The sequence below is a fragment of the Ammospiza caudacuta genome, chromosome 5 (assembly GCF_027887145.1).
Source record: "Ammospiza caudacuta isolate bAmmCau1 chromosome 5, bAmmCau1.pri, whole genome shotgun sequence".
In the NCBI taxonomy this organism is placed as follows: Eukaryota; Metazoa; Chordata; class Aves; order Passeriformes; family Passerellidae; genus Ammospiza; species Ammospiza caudacuta.
Genome location: NC_080597.1, coordinates 14407052 through 14428977, shown reverse-complemented (window position 1 = coordinate 14428977; position 21926 = coordinate 14407052).

Genomic DNA, 21926 nt, shown 5'->3' with positions numbered 1-21926 from the left:
CCCAACCATTTTCTGGGCATATCAGCCACCCTCTCATGAAGCAAGGATAGGAATACAGCAGAAAATACAGGTTTAACCCATGGTATGAGCTATGAAACCACTCTGAACTCATGTTGCTTTTGCTCTTGGTACCTTTTAGAAGTTCTGCTTCATCTTTCAAGTTGACATATCAGTGTTTTCCTGTGCTAAATGTGCAAAGCCGGATGTGACAGGAAAGAGCCTTGCAAAGAACCGTGCAGAGCTTGCAAAGAGCCTTTTCTCTCTGTTGACAAACTTGAAATGCCCTTCAAAATTTGGGTCTCCTGAAGCTGGGGCATCTTCCTGATTTCTTTTAGGTGTCTTATTATTGTGTGAGATGTACTCCTCAGGGTAAGCAATCCTTTTAATGAGAATAGGCTGTTTTCCTCCCATACTGGAAGGTGTTTATTAGGACATAGCCACAAAGTGACATTATTGTAGAGCTGCAGCAATAGAACAGAGTTGGTTGGAACTCAGAGCTTCAATGAAAACTTTCAGCACAATTTCAGATTTTGTTTGACAACAGGACAGGAGATTTTGACTGAAATGTTTCTGAAAATAGCAAAACCCTCACCCATTCAGAGAGCTGAATGTGAAACCTCAAATTTTAGTGGAGAGGAAAAAAAGAGATGACATTTTCCTTCCAGATTTGGATCAGTCCCAACAATAAACTTAACTTTTTATAGGAACCAAATAGTCATAATAGGAATTAAACAGTATATAGATCAGAAATAGAAAATACAAGATACTAATAAAAGTATCAGATATACACAAGGCAGAAAGTTGAAAAGAGCAAAGAAAATGAGATTAAGGGGAAAGGTACAGTTTAAATGAGGAAAAATGAAACCAGAGTAGAGATGGAGGCACAGATGTGAGTGTTCATGGGGCAGGGCAGAAATGCTCCCACCCCAGCCATGGAGAGTGCAGTCATGAACAAGGCAAGGAATGCAAGGCATGGATTTTGGAGCAAGTCCTAGGGAGGGAGACCAAGCTTGTCAGAGGGATGGAGCAGCTCTGCTGTAAGGAGAGCTGAGGAAATTGAGATTGTTCAGCCTGGGTAGGAGAAGGCTTTGGAGTGACCTCATTGTGGCTTTCTAGTACCTGAAGGGAGCCTACAGGAAAAATGGAGAGAGGCTCTTGACAAGGGCCTGGAGTGACAGGACAAGGGGCAATGGCTTCACACTGACAGAGAGAAGGTTCAGATTGGATATCAAAAAGAAATTGTTCCCTGTAAGGGTGGTGAGGACCTGGCACAGGTTTTCCAGAGAAGCTGTGACTGCCCCATCCCTGGGAATGTCCAAGGCCAGGCTGGATAGGGCTCTGATTCAACCTGGGATAGTGGCAGGTGTCCCTGACCATGGCAGGGGAATAGGAATGAGATGATCTTTAAGGTCCCTTTCAACACAAAGCATTCTGTGATTCTGCTATTCTATGATTCCATGATTTTGTGACTTTACACTCTTTACCCACCAGACCTGAGGCCTTGGGAAGTGCTAACTGGGAGCAGAAGCCATCCATTGGAGAGGCAGGAGAAGTTTTGGGAGAAACCAGCAATACCTTTGACCACAGGAGCCGGCTGGGACCTACAAGGCAGAGGTTTTCTGGCCTCCTTTGGTGTCACTGACCCAGCTCTTGCTTCTCTGACTGGAAAGTGGAAACAACAAAATCATCCCCCTCCTGTTTATGTACTGAAGCCCTTTGGAAGCGGCTCAGGCTGTGCCCTGGGCTTTGCTCCCTGTGTCTCCACGCTCCGTGCTGGGATCCCGGGGTCACCGCCGCAGGACAAAACGGTGGGAACAACAATAACTGCGCCGGCCTGGCACAGGAGGGGGGACGATTGTTTTCAGCCTTTGCAGCCCACAACTGGTGGTACAAATGACAGATACAATCAGGCCTTGGGGTTTTCCTTACATTTATATGTCTGGGGAAGGGTGTCAGCCGCTGTTCTCAGCCACTCTGGCAAACTGAAGCTAAAGATTCGGGCAGGTGGGGAGAGAGAGAGAGAAATGCATTGAATTGCCATCGAAAGAAACATGCATAATTTCTAGAAATGCTTTGTGTCAGTTTCAAAGATCCTACTGGGAATGCAGCTTATTCTCTGGCCAACACATTTCCTTTGCAAAAAGCACAACTGGTGTACTTTGGGGTTTTTTTAGTCTCCAGCAGCAGTCAGTACCTATGTTTTCTTCCACTGACATGCCTGTAAGTTCAATCAGCTGAAATGGCTTATGTGAAGTAAGGGATGGGGCAAGTTCACATGGCACTCTAAGAGGACCTTGAGACAAGCTGCAGTCTCAGTGATGTAACTGGAGGTTCTGTTTCAGATCTCTGCTGATCTGAGAAGGATGGAGCAGAAAAAAATTACATACTTAACCCTTCTGTTAGAAAACACCATGGGAAGCAGAGAAAATAATGTAACATTCCTCTAAAGCCCCATTGCAGAGTTGTGGTTAAATGTGATTAAAGTTCTTATCCTCCCACTGCCTTTACAAGAGTATAAAAGTGGTACCTCTGAAGTTTTGCTGGAGTTGGACTTGACAAAAAACAAACAAATAAACCCCTGCAATAGTTAAACACTGTTACTTAATAGAGCTTTAAATACTTACCAGCTTCTAGTGTGAAAGTATCAACTTTAAACCCACTTCTTTTTTTTTTTTCTTTGCCACGGTTAAGTCTAACCTCAACCAATGATATTTTTTCTTCTGCCTAAGCCTTGATGTGTTTATGGCACACTGCTTGTGGTGACAATCATACTTTCAGTAGCAATATCTCTGCTGCAAAGCCAGGTCTGTCATCTCCTTTCACTGAACTCAGCAGTTTCCTGAGCAAAATTCTGTGGATTAAAAAAAAAAAATAAAATAAGAAACTGTTTTAAAGACAGCCCAAACCCAAACATCTTCCTGAAATTATTCAAAATTTTTAAAAGAATGTATCTTTCTTGTTTTACCCTGCCATTATATCCACCAATGTCATCACTGCATGGCTTCTGCTGAACCAGACAGACCACAAAGCCTAAAGCCTTTATCCACTTTGTCTTTGATGAACACTCAGTGCCTTGTTTTGGAATTTTGTTTAATTTCTTTCATTCAGGGAAGTGCTGGCACCATCTGCTGGGACTTTTGTCACTGCAACCACTAAAGACAGAATCAGAGAATCAGAGAATGGGCTGGGTTGGAAGGGACCTTAAAGATCATCTCATTCCAACTCCCCTGCCATGGGCAGAGATGCCTCCCACTATCCCAGGTTGCTCAGAGCCCCATCCAGCCTGGCCTTGGACACTGCCAGAGATGGAGCAGGCACAGCTTCTCTGGGCAACCTGTGCCAGGGCCTCACCACCCTCACAGAGAGCAATTTCTTCTTCATATCCATCTAAACCTCCTCTCTGTCAGTGTGAAGCCATTGCCCCTTGTCCTGTCACTCCAGGCCCTTGTCCAGAGTCTCTCTCCATCTTTCCTGTGGGCTCCCTTCAGGCACTGCAAGGCCACAGTGAGGTCACCCCAAAGCCTTCTCTTCTCCAGGCTGAACAATCCCAATTCCCTCAGCCTTTCCTCCTGTGTTAGTATCTCAGTCCTTGCATCTATAAATGTACCAAATATTCCCAGTTTGGCTCATATGGGTACTTTTTTGTTATTATTTTTATTTTTTCCACACCTTTCCTAGATTTACATTGCATTCACCACACCTCAGCAATTCCCTGCAGTCCTGGGTCCTGCCTGGGCTTGGGGAGGCAACTAAAGAGTCTTCTGTGCAGTTTGGTGCTGAGACTAAGCAGATTAATGAAGGTGATAGGACAAGGTTTTAAACTGAAAGAAGGTAAACTAAGACTAGATATAAGGAAGACAGTTTTTTATGGTGAGGCTGGGGAAACACTAGAACAGGTTGTTCAGAGAGGTGATGGATGCCCATCCCTGGAAATATTTAAGGCCAGGCTGGAGGAGACTCTGAGCAACCTGGTCTGTTGAAGATGTCCCTGTTCACTGCAGGGGGATTGGACTAGATGACCTCTGGAAGATCCTTTCAACCCTTATAATCCTATGCTTCTATGATTCTATTGACTTGAGTCCTATTGTCCACGTCCTGTAGAAATGAGATTTACTTGTGAAGGAGGCCACTGAGTTTAAATGGAGAAGAGTGAAGAAGCCTCAAAAAAAGACTTAAACACTTTCTTAATTTGTGTAGGATTCAGGAAACAGGGATCAGTCTGCTACAATATAACCAAACTCTTTTTCTGTAGATCTCAGAGCAAGATTTTAATAAGCTGAGAACCACAAGAACAGGGACTCAAATTGGCAAAGACATTTTTATAGCATTTTCAGTCTTAAATATAACCTTGTAGCTGAAAATTATTGTAGTCAATAAATCTTGAATTACTACAGAAATTAGATTCACAAGATTGTTGGGAATGTAAAGCTAGGAGAATGTCTAAAGTACCATGTATGTTTGTGTCATATCCCTCATAATTTTAAAATAGTTATTAAAAATGCATACAAGAATATGCATTTTTAAAATATATTGTATGGATAATACATTTGTGCATTACATATATTTTGTATATTTACATATACTACTATATATGTATAAAATAATCACATGCAATTGTCAAAGCTTTAACTCCCAAACATCATAACATAGACATTTCTTAGTAATTTTATTATTTAACTAGCTATCTTTACTCAGTATTTTATATCTTGTCATAAATTAAGAGATATTTAAATCCTTATGATAGGTGATTCACACAGTAAACCTTAAATATATATAAACCTGTTATATTTTGAGGACAGCTTCCCATTCGAATCTCCAGCTTCACCAAGGAGAGGGTGATTTCTTTTTTCCTGTGGATCCAAAATGAAATTACCCAACTTCAGGGTTCAAAAGCAGTTTTTAAGGTGGAACAGTGGACACATCAGACCAAAACTAATAGAATGAGCATCACTCTAGGGTGACAAAGTCACTCAGCTCTGATTGCACACATCATCTAAACCAGATGAGCTGAAACTTTCTACTGGAAGTTACAATGTTGCAAGTTTCTCTGATAACCTGTACTGAGCTGAACACTGGTGATAGCAAATTCCTGCAGAGAATTGCCATTTTGGGGCATTTTCAGGAGCTCCTAAAGGGAGATATAATAATATAAGGGTGGTGTGGTTGAACATGGTAAATGAGGTCTTGTTTTGAAGCTGAATTTCATCTATGGTATAAGCATGCACCCACATTTGGAAAACTTGAAACTGGGCAATTCCCAGTCAAGCTTTGCTATCTTGTTGATTTTCTTAGTTTTTCAAATGTTGGTTTGGAAGATTTTAAAGCACCAAAAAAGCTTGATAACAGTTGATGTAATTTGGCATTAATAATTTGAAGCAGGTGCCAGACCTACCTGCACAATACACTCTGAATAGGGCTGTTGGGGGCAACGGTGGCAGCACCTGCCAGTTCTTAGGAAAACAGTCTGACCTTCCATTTTTAGGCCATTTCTTCAGTTCAGTCTGAGACACTGCTCAGTGCTTCATCCAGCCTCATCTCCAATGGACTGTGGAGCACATTGTCCTGAGGAATCTGAGGGCTCTGGGCAGATGGAGCGGTGATGTCATCCGACTTTTCCATTTCTACTTCCTATGAACATTTGCCTTATTCTTACATGCCAGCTCTTTCTCGGCATGTTTTAGACTAGAAACATTTTTTTTTCTGGGTGTAGAGAAGGAATCACTTCTTTTTGATTTCAGACAAGATCTGGCAAGTGAGGTCTTGTTGCTAGTCAAAGAAAAAGCCTTAAAAAAATTAACACAGAATCTGTGTTTAGCAAAGTGATTTGCATAAGCTGTACACTTGGTTCTTAGAGTTGGAACAGTTCTAACCTATGACAAATTCCTCTGTCTGGGCTGTCTTCCAAAATCATTTTCATCTACCCTGGCAAAAGAACTGAAGTCTGCGTTCTGCACTAATTAAAGGCCTTCAGGAGAAGGGCCCCAGTTGAAATGCTGACACACTTTGTACACGCTTTATTTGTGAAAGGGGATACTGAGCCCATTTGATGGCGCCTCCTGCTCCGTCAGGCCGTGCAAAATTTTAAGTGGGGAAACAAAATGGGCACAGTTATGTCTTGTTAAGGTTCTGAGTTACTAAAACACTGCCGTTTTCTCTGTTAAAAAGCATGATATGGAGATTTTTTGATCTTTGAATAACACTAATAAGCAGTAAAAGGCTAAAACCCATGGCAGTTCTTTAGTGAATATGAACTGACACTCCCAATTTTTATTAAGTACTGTGGCCTAATGGAGCTGAGTCTCTGTCTCCCTAAATATCTTCATTTTGGAAACAGCAGAATATACACCCAACATCCCTTTTACATAAAACTGGGAACTGCTGAAAAGGGAAGGCAGGGAGAACAGCTGTCCCAATAACTCTCTGGAGTTCTTCCAGCAGGACTACCACTCCAGTAGGTTTGCTTTCCATTCTAGATCACTGACAGGCTTCTCAGCTTTTTAATATTCCCAATGTATTCAATGGAAATCAGAGTACTTTACTGAGGAAGGCACCCAGAAAGTCTTTTTTTCTGAAGTTGTCCTGAGTATTCACCACCTGCTTTGGAACACACGTGCTTGGGCTGAAGAGAGATTTTAACTACTCTGGATGTTAACTACTTTATCCAAGTGCCCAGCAGGAGGCAAGGAAAGAAACTCCTCCTCTGTGGGGAGTCTCACCTAGTAGGAAGTGTGCTCTGAAAACATGGATTAGACTCAACTCTGCAGCTGAACTACACGGAGAGCTCCTGCAGAGACTAACAGAGCTTAACCAGGGTTCAATGCACTCACCCTGGCCAGGGAGAGGAGGGAAGTACATCTATCCAGCAGCAGATGTTCGGATGCTTAGTGACCTGTGGGAAAACACTTGGGAGAGGCAAGGGCACTTAGGCAGCTGCATGGTGTTTGTGGAATTTAAGGAATCCCAGCCCATGTCCTAGGCTTTTCTCCTTGCTCATTTGCAATGAGTGCAGAAAAGAAAAAAAAAAAAAAAAAGAAAAAAAAAAAAAAGAAGGAGAAGGAGGATTTCTTCCTCAGATATTCTTTCAGCATTCCTCAGGCTTCACCCTGTGTGTCTGCTGCAGCCCTCACTAAAGGATTTTATTGTAAAGCAGCAATGCAGGAATTCCAAAGCCTCTGAGACATATTCAGGGTTTTTGCTAGCAAATAAACTCACAAACATAATCAACATTCTTTATGAATCCTCATCCTTTCCTTAGAGGATGAATTTCTAGCCTGTTTTCTATGAATCTTAAATGCAAAGTTTCCACAAGGGCAAACGCTCCGGTTTTTTCTGCCTTCTTGGGCACAGGGGACAATCCTGTCTTGTTTTTGTCCCTAAAAGTATTGACTGTATTAGACAGTGGCACGTGCTTTTGAAAGAAAAGAACCATGAATGCTTGCATGTCCCTGTATTATCGGCCACGTGCTCCATCCCTGGGAGACAAACGGGCCACTGAAATGCGGCTGGCCTGGACGTCCCACATACCAAGCAGATGCAAGCAGAATGCCATAGGGAAATAAGAAACACATTGTATGTGATTTAAAAGGCTTACAGCTATGGAATATCCCTCTGAAAGCCTAATGAACATCTCCAGCACATAGACAATCAAAGTGCAAAACGCGCCCTGCGTCGGGATACAAAACCACGGAACTGGAGATAATCTCGGAAGAGACTCACAAAATAAATCTACTGACAGCAGCACCTATAAATCATGCAGCTCCAGCACTTGGCTTGTCAAAATGCCTCCAAGATCAGGATTTTCTGTGGAGAGGAGGCTGTCCACGCAGATTCTTTCTTAATTTTATGCCTTCTGTTTGCTTCTGGGTAAGCTTGTGTCCTGGATTTGGGGTTTGTCTTTGTTTTGCTTTCTTTCTCTCCTACTATGTCGCAAACTGACTTTGACAAAGTTAGTGATTAGAAACTCAGATTTCTTACCACAAGGCTGGAAAAAAAAATACAAAGTTCAAGTGACTGAAAATACAGGCATTTTTTTAAGCTGGTGACTGTTGGAGTGATTGGATCAATGTTTGGATACAGTGGGGAGGAAAAAGGAAGGGAGAAATGGGTAAATCTCTCAGGATTAATCTTCTGGGGTACTCTTTTTTTGCATGGACCTCCCTATTTATGGCACCTGTGAGCTCTTAGAAGTACATTTGCAGAGTTTCTACCAAAAGCTGATCTGGCAAAAGAGAAAGCGGTTAACAAGATAATTTCATCCCTCATCCTCAAAGGGAAACAGCTCTGAAACAATTCCTTCTAGAAATGTGTTAGTTCCCAAGTGGAGGAAAAGCTGGTGTTAAACCTGTATTGTGAGGTGAGAAGCAGCATTAAGCAGGCCAGGCTCAGTGGCTTTCTATCCACAAGACTAACTGTAACAAGAGCTTAGACTGTCTACTCTGAAGTTTGAACCCAATGTATGTAAATTGGGTTGTGTTATTCCTGCTTATCCCTATGTCCCATGCCTTGCACAGAGGAGCTCTGACACACCTAAAGGAGCAGAAACTATTCCAACTCTCCATAGACTGCTGAATGCTTGTAGGACTTTGGAGCATGCACAGCATAACATTTTTGTATGCAAATCCTGGAGGGTGTCTCAACTTTGGGGACAAAATTCTGGGAAAACAACACCATATAAAGAGTGATGATTATCCCTTGCTGTACATTTGAACTGCAAAATTGGAGTTCAGTTCAGGCCTGCTGCTGCTACTGCAGTTGAAATAGTAACACGTAAATAACTTACAGAAAACAACCAATAAGCTGGAGGAAGAGTGCATGAAAAGAGATATGGGTGAAAGAATGTGAAGGAGCAGAAAAGACAGGAGGAAAGAATTGTCTGAAATGAAAAAAAAAAAAAAAAGTGAGAAAAGGGAGTTAACAAATAGCAGAAGAGCACAGACAGAACTTGGTCATTCCAAAATCAGCTGCTGCCTGCTGTTCCCAACTGTCTAGAGGGAGTTTTGAAATGGTTTAAACACAGGAAGAAATGAGCAGGGAAACCATCCTGCCCTTCACTAGCCCTCTGCTAACCTCAGTTTCCTGTTCATGAACTCCTAAAAAACCTTCAGTAATCTGAACCTGTAAAACAATTGGTTTAAGGCAGTGGAATTTCTCATTAAGGACCCAGCAGCACCATATCCCCAGCACACCACTCTGCCAGCATTTATTAGTCCTCCAGGGGTCATCTTCAACCTGTGCTAATGTAATCCTGCAAAACCTTCTGGCTGTCTGGGGTCTGGCTGTCTTCAGCAACACACTGGTGTGAAATAATTATGGATTAAAACAAAATTAAAATGCAATTTTCAGGTATTTTCAGAGGAAGTATTTAGCTCTACTTGTGGCTAAGTGATAGACTCTAGAAGGTTGCAAGTAACAGCTGAGAGGCTCAGAAGAATACTGTGATAGAAGGTGAAGTCCATGGAGAGGCCCAAGCTAATGCATTTTCAAGTCAATGGAAAGATTTCTCTCTCTCTCAGTGTTGAATATGTCTGTGAGGGACTGGATGAGATCCAGCTGAGGCCCATAGTTACCAGAAGTTGCTACCAACCAATGACTACTCAGAGGGTCACATTAAGCAAATAGATGGTTACAGTAACATGTTTAGTGACCAATGGCTGCAGACACAAAATATTTTTCATTCTTCACAGTTGTCTGGGGTCAGAAGAACAGGGAGGAAAAGGCATGAAGGCAATAATAATGAATTTATCAGTTCATACCTGCTCCCACTGAGGGGTCTGGAGGAACAGTGAGATGTAAACCCCATTCTGTTTCCCAAAAGATCCAGGGAGGTGCAGGCTGGAGTCACTGTGCTGATCAGGCTGACTCCCTTTAACAGTGCTGAAATGCTGCTTTAAAATAAAAATCCAAGGGTTGACCTATAACTACTACACTGCCAAACATAACTGAGACTTCTTAGAATCTGCTCTCACTGTGAGTTTTGTGTAAAATATTTCCCAAGATGTCTTTGTGTGGCTATTAGTTATTGCAGTTGATGTGCTGTGAAAGATTTTAAATGGCAAGTCCCAGTGTTTCCGTGAGAACTACTCTGTTATGGACAGCTCTTAAGTTAAACTGGGAAAACAGAACAACAACAACAAAAAGCAATAATGAGGCTGTAAAGGAATGGAAAGTATTCCTGGTTTCCACCCTCACTTGATAATTAGTCAGAAACACAGACCTTAGATTCAGCCTGAAGGAAGACTCTGTAAAAAAATCTGCTTAAGATGAAGGATCAAAGTGATTCTTCAGTGATTTTAAATCTTTCAGGAGAAAGCTAAACTAAACACTACAACAGATTTTCAGAATAAATTGTGTAAAGAAATAATGGAATTTTTAATTTTGGAGAATTCTAAGCAAAAACCAGGCTAATGCTTGCTAGGAACAATTTAGGTGGTGCTGATGCTATGGTGAAGCAGGGGAATAGACCAGGAGACCTCTTCAGGTCTCCTGTAAATTTATCTTCTTGGATTCTGTGCCTACAAACAGGACTGTTTGCCAAGAACATGCTAAACTTGGGAAGGTGTGCAGTAATGTTTTAAATCCATTTATATACAAACTAAAGTTTAAGAAAATATACATATGAGATGAAGAACTGCAAATAAAAGATGACAGAGAAATAACACACAGGCATTTGAAATGTGGGCCGAAAATAAAACAGGATTCAGCCTGGAAAATGCATGCTAACATACTTGGGGAAATATAATCCTAAATAATATCCTCAGTGGGAAAGCAAAACCTGGAAATCATTTATTTTACAAAGGAATCTTCGGGCTGATTGAGGACAGTGAATCAGATAGATGAGTTTTAAGCACCACCATAACAGCTGGAGCTCAGCTGGGACTTCCAAATTCAGGTTTGCTGCTGCTGCAACCTGATGCACACAAATAAATCCCCCAGCACTCCGAGCAAGAGTCTACCAGGTGATTTATCCTTTGATTGAAAATGTGAGTCTCTGAAGCTTCAGCTGGAGAGCATCAGCTGTGCCTGGAGATAGGGCCTGATGACAATCAGGCTGGACACTGTTTCCAACAGAGCGAGGGTGCAGGCACCCTTCCACCCCTCCCCAGTTTACATGCAGTAAGGCAGTTTGAGGAAGGTCTCGATTCTCTGACATTAGTAATGATTAAAATTCCTCTTGCTGGGTTTTAGGGACACATAATTGTACCTGTGCTGGATATTCAAAATTTTTGAGAGTAGTTGGAAGGAAGCACTAGGCAAGTAAGTGGAAAAGAATTCAAGCAATGAGATAAATCACAGAAAGCAGCATGAAGAACTGGCCAAAAAATCCCACCACATACACACATATTGACAATAACTCTTGCAAATTATTAGACACAGTCTCTTTTACCTGCCTTGACTCATATTCTGTTCCCTACCTTTCTGTTCATAAAGAAATCCAAATCCATTGAGGAAAATTCCTTCTGATAAGAGCAATCAATTCCTAGGCCCTTGGAAGGGAGCTTAAAATCTGGCTAGACAGAGATGACAGAAATCCTACACCTCACCTGCTATATGGGTGGCAGCACTTTTTTACCCAGTTACAGAGAAAAACAACAGTCTAATTTCAGATACTTATTTCCACAGAGTCCAGGAGCAATAACTTTGGTGTCAATGTTTTCTTTAAAACAGTTTTCCATTCTGTCAGTGGCACACTCAGCAGCTCCTGCCATAAGCACAAGTCCAAGGAGCTGATGGCAGCGAAGGGAAAGTCTGTGTTTGCTGCGTGGGAGATCTCTGGACTCCCACAGCGAATGTGCAGGAGTTCAATGTCCATTACCAGATATTAAAATAAGCTTGGTTCCCTCTGCCTCCAGCACTCACTTTGTGGTTGTTGTGTTCTTTCCTTACCACTCCAGCTGGATGTTCCTGTGGACTCTTCAGTGCTCTTACCTGTCCACATTTCTTGCAGGAAATAGAAGGTGATGTTTCCAAAGGAACTGACTTACAATCTGGGAAATCTGTCTCCTGGGTCTGTTGAGGTGACAGCCATGGAGTAAAGCAATCCTTCCCCTTCTCCTTGCTCTTGATACTGTTTCTCCATCCAAACAGAGCTTTAATTAGATCTCCCTGTTTTAATGACATCATGAACTGAAATGAAGTCACTTGCTATACTCTGGCAAATGAGGGTGATCTGTGTGGTCCTCCAACGCAGTGTGTTTTTCTCCATGAAACTTTTCTTATTCCTGAGAGGAATTTCGTTGTCTGATATTTTTTTATTGCTACTCCTGTATCTCAGAAACCCTTATTGAAAGGGTTTGATGTTGGGCTTCATTAGATGAAGCACAGAGAAGCTGTGTTGGACAAAATCACTGAATTCATTGTGCATGATCCTCTCTGAGAACCATCGATGGTGGAAAATACAGCATGACTGCTGGCACAAGCCATGCCAGCTTCCTGCTCCTGCTGAGAAATACAGGATTGGCAAAATCTGCACATGCAGGGAGCTGAGTCATCTAGGAGGATACAGCCCAAGCTTCTCAAGTCTCCTGTCCCCCCTCTATGGTCCCAGGTCTGTCACAGAGCCCTTTAAGGTGCAGAGGGTCAGTGTCTACTGAACTCAACAGAGTCAGAGGATCACAGAATGGCCTGGGTTGGAAGGGACCTAAAAAATCATCTTGTGCCAGGGGCAGGGATGCTACTTCTACTATCCACCTTGCTCAGAGCCCCATCCAGCCTGGCCTCAGACGCTTCCAGGGATGGGGCAGCCACAGCTGCTCTGGGAAACCTGTGCCAGGGCCTCACCAATATGATCAGAAGAATGGAGCAGCTCTGCTACAAGGAAAGGCTGGGATAATTGGGATTGTTCACCGGGAGAGAAGGCTTTGGGGTGACCTCACTGTGGCCTTGCAGTGCCTGAAGGGAGCCCACAGGAAAGATGGAGAGAGACTCTTGACAAGGGCCTGGAGTGACAGGACAAGGGGGAATGGCTTCACCCTGACAGAGAGCAGGTTTAGATGGGATTCAAGGAAAAGATTCTTCCCTATGAGGGTGGAGAGTCATTCCAGATTGAGTGCTAATGGAAACCTGCTCAAACTGGGGCAAATACACATTCAACAGACTGTAAGGAACAGAAAGGTGAGTTCTCAATTCACTGGCCTTCTTTGTAACCTAATGTTTGTCTCCTGGCTATGCAAATGTTCATAAAACAACACAGATGACTGGCCAGGATCAGCTACAGATCAGTACACAGATATAACTCTTGATGAAGGAGAACAATGACCTACTGGTATTTACTTTACCTCTGCTATTTTAGTTATGCTTTCTAGTACATTTCTAAATAAATGCCCCTCTTGCTTTAATATTTAAAGATCTCTTGCACAAGCAGACAGCATTTTTTTATGTCTATTCATATGAAATCTTGTCGTCTGTAGTTATGTTTCTTCATTCAAAAAAATCACATCCTGTAGACCTCTATCATGCATTCTAAATTCATTGTTTCAGTATTTCTGGTAAAGTAGTTTCTTGCTCTAGATTTACTGTTCAAGGAGCAATCTTTGTGATTCTATGAGTCTATGAGCTGTGTACTTGGAACACATAGCAAATCAGCAACATGGGTAAAAACGTTTATGAACAACTCATAATATTTATAGTGTAAATATTTCTTTGTTACATGGCACTGCTCTTAGAATGTTTCAGAAACATTTCTGAATGTCAACATCTCAATTAATGCAATAAATATTAATAGCAAATGTATTTGTTACTTTTAAAATTAGACCCAGTGAAATTTTGGGGATACACCATATAAAATAATTTTGCACTACCTTTGTGCTGAGCTAAAGTGATGGATTTTTCTTTATTCCTGTTAGTTAGGGTGGATATTAGGAAAAGGGCGCTGGAACAGGTTTCCCAGTGAAATGGTCACAGCTGCAAGGCTATGAGAGCCCAAGGAATGGTTGGACAACGCTCTCAGGCACAGGGTCGGGTTGTTGGGGTGTCTGTGCAAGGCCAGGAGTTGGACTTGATGGTCCTGATGGGTCCCTTCCAACTGAGAATATTCTGTGATTCTTCACAGGATTACTCAGATAACCCAGTGTGTTCCCTAGTGGGTTTTTGCCAGTATTTAGGTTTGTTTCATCAGCAATTGGATTTCCAGACCTTCTGCTTTGCAAAGAAAAAAACCTCTTCTATTTTTATTAACTTTCTCATTAGCATTAATGCAGCACTGGATATGTCATTTCTGGGCTTCTGCCTTTCAGGCTCTGATTTGCATGAATCTGGTTCTTCAGCTTTTTTTTTTTGGTGGATATTGACATCTTTTGGAAAACATTTGGAAAGTGCTTTCATGGGAACCCTGATAAGACAACCCAAAGGCAGTGGGACCTGTTTTGCCAGCATTGCGACTTTCGGATAATTCTTTGCTGGTGGTCTTCTGCTACATTAGTTGACAATCTATGAACAATGATGCAGTCACAATTAAGCCTGGTCACAATATGGCTACATCCCAAATTTCTGAACTCCAGGGCATGTTCTTGGGTGATCTTTTTTAGTTCCCTTCTTGCTTGTGATTTTGAGCACTATATGCATTGCTGTTGGTGTTCAAATCCTTGATTAATAATGTAGTTACCACTGCATCTGCACAGCTCATTTTTTTTTCTTTTGGCAACATTTCAGTCCTTATTGTTGCAGACCTCAGTTCTCAGCCTTTGCATCAGTTCTTGAACCTGTTTTCACAGAGAAATGTTAGGTGTTATCTCCTTCAGGTATTTCTCTATCAAGGTAGAATGGAAATGATGCATCATTGCTTGTAGTTTCTGCAGCCTTAGAACTGCCTGGGGGGAGCGGAGTTTGCTTTGCTGAAGAAACAAAATCTGAATTATTCAAGAGCTTTTCTGCGATATCACATAAGTTATTCATACAGGGGTCTGAAGCTACAGCTCTAGTAATGAGTTTTCAGCACAATACAAACTTTATTTGAGTCTTTCCTGACCTCATGGTCTTTCATGAGACCACTGTGAATGCATAAATTCTTTGCTTAAATTATTTGCAAAATTAGTCTTGGCTAAAACATATTTGTGATAGCACTTTTCCTTCTCTTGTTGTCCTACCCTTCTCTTGTAGAAAAGCCCATTTCTTTTTACAGACCGGTTTATTGCTTTATAAAAACGTCCTTTTGGAAGGTGGAGTCTCTTCCATATTTTAGTATTTAGTCTTTTTCATATTAACACAAGTAACATTTGCTGATGGACTATTTTTATCTTTATTTGTACCCATTCCAAGAGATTTATGACCAGGCTTTCCAAGAACAGCAAAACATGGGTCAGGGCCATCTGACTTTTCATTAGTCTCTGTATGTACCATTGCAATGACAAGGTTACAGATTCTGTTGGGATAAAAGGAAACCTCTTCTAACTCTCACTTGCCTTCAAGTAGTGGCCTGATCCTCTGTGTCTTTTGGCTCCTTTGGATTTGCAGTGGTTTCTGTGTTCAGTGAAAATCTGGTGCCATCCACACTTAATGTGTTTACCACAGACACTGAATCTTCCTGGTGATCTGCTGCATTGTTGGAAACTCTGGCCTTCAGCAGATGGTTGTCCTGAATTTCCATCACCCATATACTGAATGAATGCCTTCCAGGGTGTTTTTGAAAGCAGCTTGAGAATTAGAGTGGATGAGATTCCTAAATCAGTCTCAGGAAAAAAATAAAATGGAGATGCATAATTATTCCTTATCCACATCTCTGTCTCTTGGCACAAAGGCTCTTTGCATGTTAAGAACCTCTGTGTGAGTACCAGGTAAAATTCTGATTGGTCTTGGATCAGTGAGATATGCAGTCAATGATAGCAATTAGCCCCACCAGTGGCAGAAATTACTTGAATACAAAAATGAATGAAGATTACGGGTGTTCATCATCATGCCACTAAAGCTCACTTCTTTTTTCCTGTCTAGGACAGATGTTACTTCATAAGTGATGGTTACTGCTACTTGATAGGCTCCATCAAGGAGCAGTAATCCAGGAATCCAGCAGGGGCCAGGAGAGGATCATTTTCCATCCACCAGCTCTTGATGAAATCCTAATAATGAAGGTCAAAGGAATTCACTTGTTATTAGGTTTGGAATGAAAGGTGCTATTCCAGAGGGGAATATTCACCTGTTAAAATTCTGCTGGGTAAAGGAAAAGAGGGAGGAAGCAGCTCTTAGATAAAATACACTTCATGGCTGCCACCAGGAAAAGCCCAAACTGCCCTTCTTTCCAAGCTCTGACATTCCAGAGGGGTGAGCAGTGGTTAGAACATCCATTTTTATATTCCTTAGATGCCTAGTGCCTTGTTGAGAAGAGATAATATTTGGAACTGAACAAATCCAGGGATGTAATTCCTGATAGTAAAGCCCTGGGGTTTTGATATTCTTCCAGCAAGCAAACCCAACAGAGGGAATCCTGGAGGAGGTGGAAAACACTGTCATTGGTGGAATTCCTGGGAAATGGAAAGCAGCAGAAGCAGGAAGAACAGAGCTGGAACCAGACTCCAGCTGGGTAAGGCAGACACCAAATCCTTTGGAATTAGAACTAGGCAGGTGTGAGAAGAATTAATTGCTGAATTTGTACCACATGGATTCCTGAGCAGGATCCCAGCAGGGAAACTCCATGAGAAGATCCAGACTGGGGACTGTTCCCAGATGAGAACAGTGAGCCTTGGAATTGTCTGAAGGACAGCACAAAGATCAGCTGTCAAACGTGGAGATGTTATAAGACAATTACCCAGGAATGTTTAGTTCCCAAGGCAAGTCAATCTCCTGTCTTTTCACGCTCAGAAATCTGGGAAGACCCCAAGTAATATAGGGAATTGACTGGCAGATAAAACTGCTAGGGAATGGTAGGGAAAGTCATCCTATTAGGGAGACTTGTTTTGTATAGGAATTGTGCAAAAATTATCCAAAAGAACAGGAATCAAATTGGACTGACATATTCCTTGGAGACCACAATCCAGTGGGAAAGCTGAGAGAAGGAAACAAAGCCTAAAAAGGCAAGTGAGCCAAATCTGCCAAAACCCTCAAATGGCCACATTCCCTGGCATTGCTGAGGAATTCAGGCAAGCTCCAAGAGAAAGGTGAGCCCATATGGAATCCTTTATGGGAAACCATATCCAGCTGTGACCCTTCCTGGGGAAAGCCATGGGATAGGTTATCCCAGTTTCAGAGAATATGTCATTTCCTTGGGAAAATCACTTTGCATAACTTTAATGGTTTAGCCTAACCTGGGATATCCAAGTCCATCCTCCCCAGTGGGGAGAGCAGGAAGGAATACATCTGGACATGGAGAATTTCTGGGAGAGCCCTGGAGAAGAAAGAAGGCTCCAGCTTTGCAGGTCCATGTCATTACCCATCGTGTCAGCCACTCCCGTTTGATCCCAGTGGATTTGTCCTCTTGTATTGAACGTCAGCATCACTAATGGCTGGGAATTGAGCAGCCTTTGGTACTTCTTCTCCACAAAACCTCTCCATCCCACCCTTCAATCCTGTCGTGCACAGAGGAAAACCACAAAACTTCATACTTTCCCCTCTCTCCTTCACTTTGCCTCCTCTTTTCCTGCAGGCTTTGGGCTATCCAGTCTTGGATGTGGATTAGGCAGAGCACCTTGAAAGCTCAGCTCAAGGTGGGATTGGAGCAGTGTTAGAACCACCATGGGTTCTCTCAAGGTTTGGTGTCAGAAGCTGCATCTTGGGAGGGGCTGGGATTTTGTGCTGTTCTGGGCTTTTTTTTCTTTTTTTGCCTTTTGGGCCACCTCAGAGGAAAAGCTAGAAACCAAACCAACAGAAGGGGATTCCCAAATTCTTTTCCAGGCCTTCAGAGAAGGCCCAAATCCACATGGAGCTGAGAAGAGGACATGAGGAGAATGGGAATAATTGAGCCTCAGGACTCTGCACTTCATTCTTTTAATGTGTTTGGAGGTGCAGGAAAAATCAAATTGCAAGGAAATTCTGTGTCTGTAACATCAAGTGCAACCTCCTTAAAGCCAAGTCCTTGGAACAGGGTTTTCCCCAGGGTTAGTCCAGATGTGACATGGAAAATCCTCAGCAAGGATTTTCCAGCTTTTGGAAAAGCTTAGTAGCCAAACAATATCAAATTTATATCAGATTTCTATCAAGTGTGGTGTTTATATCTGGGACCACTCAGTTCCTTGGGTGTGAAAGTCCTTCAAGTAGCAAAGCTTTGCCATTTTTGAGAATTCCAAGCGTCGTGCCCCTAAGATTCTTAATACAATATTTAAATTATTAATATTTAATTGAGACAATATAAAGTGGATTTGTTAGAGTGGCAGAAATGGTTTTTTTGCCTGGTAGTGTGTTGGGATAATCAACACTCCTTATATCAGAATTAATTGGTCCTCCTTGTTTTCTTTCTAGATTGTGGATAATTGGGGAGAATATTTGGGATAAAGAAATGAAGCGCACGAGGGAAGCTTCATGTTCCCAAGGGAATGCTTTAGGGATGTACAGCTTCTGAACTACACAATTAAGTCAGGCTCCCACAGAAACCTTCCAAAGCTGGAAGGGACAGGGAAGAAAATTCCAAGAGTGGTGTGGGAAGTGCTTTCTCCCAGGTCTGGACACTGCTGAGGTTGGAATGACTTAAAAATATTCCTTGTCCTTCTCCTGTTCCCAGGCCAGGACTCAGCTGGTGTTCCCTGAGTGGCTGCAGCTCCCTGGATGTGGAGGGAGGAGGTCCCTGCTGGAGAGTGGGAGAAATGGCCCTGCCGGTTGCTGGGTCCTTGGTGGGCAGAGAACTCTGATCTTGGCAAGATGGTCAGTGAGTATTGAACCAGTCCTGCCTCCTTTTAAATTAGTTGTTTTAATTAGTCATCAGCAGGGACCACTTTTAGCCAGCTTTAGTTTAGTTTCCTTTTCACAGATTTCTTATTGTTTTGATCATGACATCACCAAAACCTTAAGTTTGCTAAATTAACCCTGAAAAGTTTCAATGAACAAATCCTGAAGGAATTGGGGATTGGATATCTGGGCTCTTATGGCACTTCAAGGCCATGTTGGGTTTACCCACTGATTTTGTTTCAAGGGAAACTCCAAGTTAAGAATAATCAAAATATGAATCAGGTCTCATGAAACTCAGCTTTCCAAAACTTTATTCAGTATCAAAAGAGATGGGAATATCTTTGGCAGAAAAGCACCTGTGAAGCAAAGCAGACTTAAAATGGCTGTAAGAAGATTACAGAAAATCATCATGTGTGGATAGATAGATAGAGAGAGAGATATAGAGAGATAGATGGATAGATAGATAGATAGATAGATAGATAGATAGATAGATAGATAGATAGATAGATAGATATAAAGTAGATATTTTATAGCAGTTGAAGGTAAACTGTCAGGGTTGTGTTTTGAAATATTGTTTTAACAATAAAGTATTCTATAGAAATGCATGTGTTTTTTAAACATTTAATATAGAAGACTAAATCTCTTGCTGGTTTTAGAGTATTGCATTGAAAGTCTATGTGGTTTCTCCTCTTTCCCTGTTCCCAGAGAGTTCTTAGGAAACTTCCGTTACCTATAAGAAGGTTGTAACATCAGAACTGCTGATTTCAGTGACTTTATCTGAACTTGATATATTACCTGTATTATTGTTTAGATGCATTGTTTTACACAGAACTAGGGGAAGAGAAAATTGGAGGAAAGGGTTGTGAAGAAGGGGCAGAGAAAGGATGTAGAGAACCTCAATTAGGATTGAAACCCTTCAGTGTGCTGGGTCAGTCTCCTGGCAGGAGGTGGTGAATGAGATCAGTCAGTGTTGAACACAGGTGTTCTGTGGGTTTGTCCCAGCCAGACGAGGGTGTGGGGGACACTCTGCAGCCCAGCCAGGGCAGGGAGGGCTGAGGGGACAGGAGGGTCTCCTGAGAGTGCTGTCACACGAGGCAGGTGCCTGCAAAGGTGCACTGTCCTTACAGAGATGGGCCCATGGTGTCGGTTTGCCATGTACCTGAGCCCCGGCACAGGGCTGTGTCTCATTTTGTAAAGGCTGAGTGTTGCACAGATCAATTCTGAATTATAATTTGGGATGTTGTGTGCTATGGTGAATGGTTCACACTGGAAAGCTTTGTGCATAGGTGGCTCTGATCTGCTGGGTTTTGTGCTGCTTGTCCCACTGCTCTGAGCAAAGCAAGGACGTGGCAGCTCTCTCACTGAGTTGGCATCCTTGCCCTCAGCAGTCGTGGATGCAGCAGGCACGTTTCTTGCCTGCTGAACCAATTCTTGGGGTGTTAAGGCTGACATCCAGTGCTAAAGAAAATTCCTCTCTTTTCATGTGACAGCAGCACTGACAGGAGAGGGAAGGACTGGGGCAGAGTACTAAATCCTCAGAATTTCAGGTGTGACACAAAAGAAAGCTCAGAGTGCAAAAAGGGAAATGTGTGCCCAAATTGACTTTGGAGGCAGTTTTGCTGTTTGTCCTTGTGCAATTGTGTCTTCTGAAAATGTGACCATTTTATTCATTGTGCTGTACAAAACACTTCTCATAATTACAAGGAAAGGGATGATATTAAAACTCAAAGGAATTTGGATGTGCAGAAACAACCTATTCTTTCTTTTCCAGTGCAAGGTGCTTGATGTTAGGAAATACGGAAAAGCAAGGAAATGGTTATAGTTGAGTTGGTCTCTATATTTATTACCCCCCCCTTTTTTTTTAAACAGAGGAGTAACTGGGAAGGTTACAAGAACTAAAGCTGGATGTAATAAATCCCTAAATCTTAATAACAAAAGAGGCTTAATGGAGAAGTTAACAGTCCTGTGAGGGGATTATTTTTTAATTCTGAGGAAGTACACACTGCAGACCCATGAAATGCCACCTGAAGGAGCCTAAGTCAAATTGGACTTTTTTGTAATTTCCTCATGTTGTTTTTCTTACTTTTAACCTCAAGGGCTGGCACTGTCATGCTTCTCCACAGTCTCACCTTCCCAGCAGGGCACTGGGAGGGTCCTTCTGTCTCTGCTGGAGGTGCAGCTTCACAGCCCAGGGGAGGAGTCACACATGGGGCAGGGGAGGCCAGAGCTGCCCCTGTGAGCTGGCAGGGGGACCGGCCTGATTTAAACAGCTGAACTCAGCAAAGTCACACAGGGACTCTGCTGCTCCCCCAGCTCCCGCCAGGATTGTGGACACGGGTGAAAATTAAGGGAAAGTGACCCACATCGAGCTATTTTGTTGTGAAATTGTGTTTGTTAGGAAAAGAAGGTAAGGGTGAGAAATCTTGGGCTGAATGGTTTTTTTCCATGAAATACCAAAAGCAATATTGGGAAACTTACTGATTCTATTGGTAATGGCTATAGCACTTACCCTATTAGTAATGGCTATATACTCCTGCACTTATCCTATTAGTTTTCCTATCAAATACTGGGAATTCAGATACTGTTTAAATGGAATCGTCTCCTGTCCATGGTATTTTCTTGGTTGTTTTTTAAAAAATGCAAAAAGCAAAAACTTGGTCAGTAATAGTAAAACTCTTGTTCATGACCAATGAAAATGGCTGTGTGACAGGCAAGGAACACAGCCAGGAGCAGATGATGCATTAATTCTTGAGTGCAGATCAACCTGTCATCCATAGTGGGGAAACTTCTCTACCCCTTCAGAGCACAGGGACTGAATTTGGTTTGATTTAAACCAAGGCAGTCCAGGCTTTCCCTGCCCACTCAGGTGGGGCAGCCACCAGCCTGTGACACCGGAGCTGGGGAGGAACTTCAACCCTTCTGAGGACTGACCCCTTTATTATTCCAGCAGAGAGAGCCCTTTCGGGGGGGATGTACAGATGTAAATTGTTAGAGCAATGTGCTGCTCTCCAGGGTAGTTTGACTTGTTTTGACTCACCCTTTTTGGGGGTGGGGGAGGAGGTGGGGACTCAGGGGCTCCGATGTCATTTGGGGCACCCAATGTCCCCGGGAGAGCCAGGATGCTG